A 7,921-nucleotide genomic window follows, 5' to 3' on the forward strand; every position below is an offset into this window, starting at 1 on the left:
GAAAGCAATAAATATCAGGTCACGAACATTTGTGTATCCCCCCCCCCCCCCCATCGACCCACTCCTGTAGCATAACTAAATGTATTCTCAAGTTATCATTGTCTTTCAAAGAATAATAGGTAGACAGTATGAAACAAGGAATGTAAACATTAATAATTATGTTATGTGTAAATGTGTGAACGTATTCGTGCCAAATCGGCATACCTTCATTCTGAACCATTCAAGCTTTCTTTATTGTTATGTATGTAAACAAGTGGTATTGGTTATTTTAGAAACGTCTTCTGCTTTAAAAGCTATATACATAATAATGCATTATAGTAAATGATTAGATTAGCTTTATTATTATTATTATTATTATTATTATTATTATTATTATTATTTTAATCATACGATTATGCAGTAATCAAGAACATTACTTTTGTTCGCTTCCCGAAAGTTGTCCTTTGTTTCTTTTGGTCTTCTCGTTGGTTGTTTTTGTTGTTGGGAGGGTTGAGGAGGCGTTTTTTGTTTGGTTTTTTGGGGGGCTTTTTTAGTTGTTGGGATTTTTTTTTGATTTTTTTTTTTTTTGCTTGTTTGTTTTGGGGGATTGTGTGGGGTGTTGTGGGTTTAGGATGTTAGTTGGGTATGGGTTTTTTTAATCTTTTTTTGCGGGGATAGATGAGGTGTAGGGGTTTTTTTTTCTCCATCTTTCTGGGGTTTTTTCATTTAATTTTATTTTTGGGGGAGTCTTTTGTCAAAATTAGTTTACTAAACTCACAGCTTTCGACGTTGCTGTTGTTGTTGTTGTTGTTGTTCTTGTTGTTGCTGCTGCTGCTGCTGTTGCTGTTACTGTTGATGTTGTTACTGCTGCTGCTGTTAAGTTTTTGTTTGCAGGTTTTTCTTTTTCTTTTTTCAAAAATTAGTTTACGAGACTCACAGCCTTCGTATATTTGTCTCCAGCCATTCGTAAAGCAGCGGACTTCACGGGGTGGTTTAGTTCAACAAGATAGTAACCTAGCGGTGGTGAACAAGGCCCGGTTATTAGTTGGGTTCCTTCGTGCATACAGTATTAATTACAACCCTTGCACGAACGCGTTCTTCTAACTATTAACAATACTACATGAACGTGGCTTGTTTCTGTGCATGTCTAACTATTCATTCATCCAATTGTCCTCTTTCATTCGTTAATTCATTCAATCACTCGTTCGGTTGTAGTACTAGTAGTGGTTGTTGGTGTCGTTGTTGTTATTGTTGTTGTGGTGGTGGTGGTGGTGGTGGTGATGGTAGTAGTAGTAATAGTAGTTGGTGTAGTAATAGTAATAGTAGTGGTAGTAGTATTGTAGTAGAGTAGTAGTAGTTGTTGTGGTTGTGGTGGTGGTTGTGGTTGTGGTTGTGGTTGTGGTGGTGGTGGTGGTGATGGTGTTAATAGCAGTAATAGTAGTTGGTGTAGTAATAGTAGTAGTAGTAGTAGTAGTAGTAGTAGTTGTTGTTGTTGTAGTAAAGTAGTAGTATTAGTAGTGGTGGTAGTAGTAGTAGTAGTAGTAGTAGTAGTAGTAGTAGTAGTAGTAGTAGTAGTAGTAGTAGTAGTAGTAGTAGTAGTCGTAGTCGTAGTAGTAGTAGTGCCGGCGGTGGTGTTACTATCAGTAATATATGGTTATAGTAGTAGTAGTTGTTGTTGTAGTTGTGGTGCTAGTGGTGGTGGTGGTTGTTGTAGCTGTGTGGTGATGGTTGTGATGGTGGTAGTAGTAGTAGTAGTAGTAGTAGTGCTGGTGGTGGTATTACTAGTAGTAATAGTAGTAGTGCCGATGGTGGCATTACTAGAAGTAATAGTAGTAGTGGAGGTGGTGGTGATGGTTGTAGTAGTGGTTGTAGTAGTAGTAGTAGTTGCTGTTGTTGTTGTTGTTGTAGTTGTGGTGGTAGTGGTGGTGATGGTTGTTGTAATTATGTGGTGGTGGTTGTGATGGCGGTGGTGGTAATAATAGAAAATAGTGGTAGTGGTTCTAATTTTGATCATGTATTGGTATGGTGAATGATTCCACGCTAGCTAAGCCTTGTCATCGCGTCCGTGAGCCTGCTCTGTGACATACCACTTGTCAATTTACCCTTAATAAGAGAGCAGCACATAATTCCGTCGAAGCATCTCAGCAGAAAATGTTCGTTGGAAGAAAATAATTTGTGCAAAGAGAATAGATAATGGCTTTTTTCTCTGCCTCCATGACAGCTAATTGAGGCTAGATTAGGAGCGGGCCGTGTTCTGCAGCGGTGCTCTCGACTTCCGGGACAAATTAGCATGACAAGAAGACACCGGTGTTCAAAACTGCTCGCACTGAAATGCCCTCGTTTATCATCTTAAGTAGAAAGTTTTTACTAATTTGTCGAGATATTCAACCAGGGACAAGGGAATAAAACGCTGCTCCGTTTGGTCATATCGGTTTCTCGTCTAATGACAAAGGTCTAAATGATAACAAATGATGGTAAACAAAAGGCTGCAATTTAAAGAGACAGACCCTAGTTTCAAACCGTAAAAATTAACATTAAGTTTAGTTAATCTACAAACCTGTAACACATTTGGATTAAGTTACAACTGAGTGAAACATGAGTCTGTGACTTTGAAATTGTGAAATACCCTCTAAAAACAGATTAAAACTCGACTCCATAACTGTTACTTCTCAGACGCACGTGTGTTTTTAAAAATATGAGAAATGTATTTTGTGATATTAAAAACACCAGGATGACCAAACAAAAACACTTCGAATGTACGGAAATTGATAATCTAAACCATAAAATCTAAGTAAAGTATGATTTCAGTCACCAAAAACGGCTATAGTAGTCAAAAATATGCCTTAGTGTTTAAAAACTAGGGTATGTCCCATTAACGGGGACTGGATCGTGATTATAAAGATCGACTATTTCTATCGTTGATAATACATGTATGTATTGTATCTTCACTGTATATTAACGATAGAAATAACTTCATTCTTTAAAGAGACCTGAGTTTGCTGCCTTTGTAAAATGTATACGAGAAATACAATTTTGTAACGTCTAAATTTACAAACTAAATACAGTTTCTTGTTTAGAATATCAGTGTTTGCATATATTCAGTGGGTTTTTGATCGTTCAAATCTTTGTAAGTAACCCAAACTGAAGTTGGTATTCCAGTAATTTCGTAGGCCTACTGACGAAAAAGGGGCGGGATGTTTCCCAGTCGTAAAGCGCTCGCTTGGTACGCAGTCGGTCTAGGATCGATCCCCGTAGGTGGACCCATTGGGTTATTTCTCGTTCCAGCCAGTGCACCACGACTGATATATCAAAGGCCGTGGTATGTGCTATCTTGTCTGTAGGATGGTGCGTATAAAAGATATCTTGCTACTAATGGATAAGTCTGTCGGCAGCATCTTAATAATTACAGCTAACCCAGGATAGTCGCTTTAACTGGGTGAGAAACATTAAAGGCCGAATTTACAAGAAGAAGAAGAAGTTTGTTTTGTTTAATGACACCACTAGAGCACATTGATTAATTAATCATTGGCTATTGAATGTCAAACATTTGGTAATTTCTGACTCGTAAGTCATCAGAGGAAACCAGCTACATTTTTCCTAATGCAGCCAGGGATCTTTTATATGCACTTTCACACATACAGGAAAACACATACCACGGCCTCTGACCAGTCATGGTGCACTGGTTGGAACGAGAAGCCTAATTTATAAAGACTGTTTATGTATTGCACGCTTATAAATATAACTACATACATTTACAATGCTTAAACACCTGCGTTTAAGAAAAACACGCTTCATAAATTCGGCCCTAATTCTGTTTACCTGCTGGCGAGATTTCCTTTCAAATTCGTATATACTGATCTATTCTGCATTGTGGGTAAATATTTTCTAGTGAAAATGATTAGCGAATGATTCGGTAATCATTTTCACTAGAAAATAGTTACTTACAATTCTGAATGCATGTATATGAACAGCGTCGTTAAATAAAACATTTCTTTCTTTCTTTCTTTGTATATGAACAGCATTCCACATTCGTTCGCAAGTCGCAACATCGTGACTAATGCACGAGTTGTTTTGGTGAAAACGCTACACTGCCAGCCACAATGGATCGAGAAACTAATATTTATGTCTACTATATCTAGTGATCGGAGGTAATTTTCTTCTAATCGAGATTGATTACAGAATGACTCTTTACTTTGATTTTACGGAAAAGCTATTATACCTAGTGACTGGAGATATTTTGGGGGGTTTTGTGGGTTTTTTGCATTCTAGAATAATTACCGAATGGATCTGTACTTGATTTTTAAGGAAAATCGCTCAACAGATAAAGTTTGTTTGTTTTGTTTAACGACACCACTGGAGCACATTGATTAATTAATCATCGCCTATTGGATGTCAAACTTTTGATAATTTTGACATATAGTCTTAGAGAGGAAACCTGCTACAATTTGTTTTCAGTTAGTAGCAATGGATCTTTTATATGCACCATCCCACAGACAGGATAGTACATACCACGAAAGGGACTACGTTTACTTTTATTGAAACTTGTTTTCGACTAACAGCCTTTTTGGTGACTATAATTATTTATTATAAGTATATTTTTTGTTTAGAATATCAGTGTCTGTATAAACTAGGTCTCCTAAATTTTTTTAGTAACCCAAACAGGAATTTACCTTCCAGTAATTTCGTACGAACGAAAAAATTCTTATAGTCTATTAGGAAAACGAAAAATGACTGCTTCAACATTAGCATACAAGCACATTGGATATAAACACACTGGTATTAAAAACCAAAACAAAGAAAATTTATTTAATATGTTATTTAACAGTTATTCGTTAAAAATGCTGTGTTGGTCGGAAACATCTTACAATGGCTAAACATTCTGGGCAGTGTCTTTATTAATCATTTCACGGGCGGGAACGTCGCCCAGTGGTAAAGCGTTCGTTTGAGGCGCGGTCAGTTTGGGATCGATCCCCGTCGGTTGGCCCATTTGAATATTTCTCGTCTGAGCTAGTGCACCACGATTGGTATATCAAAGGCCGTGGTATGTGCTATCCTGTCTCGGGTATGGTGCGTATAAAAGATCCTTTGCTACTAATGGATAAATGTAGCGGGTTTCCTCTGTTGACTACGAGTCAGAATTACCAATTGTTTGACATCCTATAGCCGGTGCTGGTGGTGTCGTTAAATAAAACAAACTTTACTTTGTATTAATCATTTGAAAGTAAAACTGCTTTTCTAACGGCCAAGACGGCGGTGTGTTTATGTAACCAAGATGGAGAGTCGCAGCCAAACTGAATGAAGAATGGCACTTCATGAAAAACAAAACAAAATAAAGATTTATTCTAACTGCTTAAATATTAACACCATACTCGAGAATGGAAATTTAAAGTGTCTTAAAAGACATCACAGCAGTTTTAAAAGCTTAAAGAAACCATTTATTTTACGTCAATAAGTTACTTTTCAATATAATAATTTCGGGTTTTTTTAAACATAAGGGCAAAAAGAAGAAAGAAACAGACAAACAAATAAAAAAAAAACTTAAATTTAATAAATTTATATCTCAAAACTTAAGAGACACAATTAACAATATCCATCGCTACCGAGTGCAGTAAATAAAATACGTATCTGATAAAATTAGGCTTGAACATACGACACAACCAACAATAGTTATCACTATGGATTTGAGTAAATAAAATACGTATGTAATAAAAGTAGGCTTGTACATACGACACAACCAATCTTATTTATCGCCATGGAGTTGAGTAAATAAAATACGTATCTGATAAAATTAGGCTTGGACATCGATACAACCAATGATATTTATCAACATGGAGTTGAGTAAATAAAATACGTATCTCATAAAATTAGGACTGTACATACGACATAACCAATAATATTTATCACCATGGAGTTGAGTAAATAAAATAATAAAATATGTAATTGATAAAATTAGGCTTGTACATACGACACAACCAATAATATTTATCACCATGAAGTTGAGTAACTAAAATACGTATCTGATAAAATTAACCCGTTACATACAACACAACCAATAATATTTATCACCATGAAGTTGAGTAAATAAAATACATATTTGATAAAATTATGCTTGTATATACAACTAAACCAATAATATTTATCACCATGGAGTTGGGTAAATAAAATACGTTTTGATAAAATTAGGCTTGTACCTAAATGTTGGCTACTATGGTAAAATGAAACAGTTTTCCGTGTCTCACGGCAATCCGAATTTATAACGCGCCTAAATGACTGGAAGAGAAATACAGTCTTTATTATCGAAATTACATTTTTTGAAAAATCGATGTCCAACACCAGATGTCGACCACCCACCTCCCTATGGTGTTGCCCGGGCAATAACTACCATTTCCTGATATCCTCACTCGAACCGCCACTGAAAACAGGAAACAACTCGTTTTCTAGCTTCCTAAGGTACGGTACACACAAATTAGTAGTTTGGGTGTAATTTGCTGTTTTTTGTCCCAATAATTATTTACACCTTGTTTGTAAACTGTTATCTATTAGACAGGAATATATAGGAATTCAGGGAGGGCATTACAGGATTTTGTTTTAAGGGGGGTGGGAGTGGAGGGACACAATGATTGCAATTTTGCATTCCTTTGACACTTTTTAAACAAAACTAGAGCTGTGACTATACCAGCCTGTCCAGACGCATGTGTAGGAATTTTAGATGAAGGTAGTCTACACTGTGGTCGGCGACGTTTATGGGGGGGGGGGGGGGGGGGTGTCAAGTCATGCTTCCCGGGAAAATATACTGAATAAAAACGAAAATTTGGTTCAGCAGGGAGGGGTTTTGGCCTCCCCCCCCTCCTCCCCCGAACATCCCCTCACGTGCCTGCTGCCTACGCTTGTCTACAACACATCATCGTAATATGCTATTTCGTAGTTTTATTTATTTTGTAAATGTGGCAAATTACTTTTCACGGTCTCTCAATATGCAATGAAATTACTTCTTTTCAACCTTAATAACAACATCGTCTAGAGTGAAAACTCTTTATTATTTAAACATCCTATCTACACATTAATTCTCAGTGGCGGATCCAGAAAATCCATTTGGGGGGGGGGGGGTGACATGATGCGGAATGCCAAGGGAACGTTGAGGGAGGTTTGGGGGGGGGTGAAAATTAATATACAATACAATTATAACTGCTCCTACCCCCCCCCCCCCCCCCCACATAGATCCGCCTTTGATTCTATTCATCAGGTCACAACAGAAGTGTCGAGTCTGGAATCCAGGACCATTCAAATACACTCCAAATAACGAGAACTGTTTTTAACTGTTAAACCCATACCAGAGAAAGATCTATAGTCTTTGTAACGGTAACCTGATTGAAGATGAATTTCACTTTATTTTGATTTGTCAATCCTACACTGATTTTCAGGTTAAATATATCAAAACGTAGTATTGGAAGAAACCATCTACATTCAAATTAATTCAGTTACTTGGTACTCAAAATGTTAAGCAGCTTCGTAATCTAGGACGATTTCTTGTTGAAGCTACTAATCGTAGGGAACTGGTTATTTGTAGTCTTTGTAACGGTAACCATAAACCTAACTGAAAATGAATTTCACTTTATTTTTATTTGTCCATCCTACACTGATTTGCGGGTTAAATATATCAATACGTATTATTGGGGGGAAAAAACCCATCTACATTCAAATTAATTCAGTTACTTAGTATTCAAAATGTTAAGCAGCTTCGTAATCTAGAAAGATTTCTTGTTAAAGCTACTAATCGTAGAGAACTGGCTATTTTATAATCTGTCTCCACCCTTAACATTATTAACGTAATAACTAAAACTATCTGTCTATATCCTTAATTTTTTTACAAACAACTGTGTCCATCCTAAGTATGTTTTTCTAAGATGTACATGCACTGTTAAGCCTTTATTAACATACTGTA

General features: G+C 36.5%; 1 protein-coding gene across 1 annotated transcript in view; it reads right to left on the reverse strand.

The window, feature by feature from the left end:
- The window catches only part of LOC121370563 (glutamate receptor ionotropic, kainate 2-like), a 186,810-nt gene that overhangs the window by 177,905 nt on the left and 984 nt on the right, over window positions 1-7,921 (reverse strand). The gene's annotated exons all lie outside the window — the stretch shown is intronic.

This window comes from Gigantopelta aegis, chromosome 4 (assembly GCF_016097555.1).
Source record: "Gigantopelta aegis isolate Gae_Host chromosome 4, Gae_host_genome, whole genome shotgun sequence".
Lineage (NCBI taxonomy): Eukaryota > Metazoa > Mollusca > Gastropoda > Neomphalida > Peltospiridae > Gigantopelta > Gigantopelta aegis.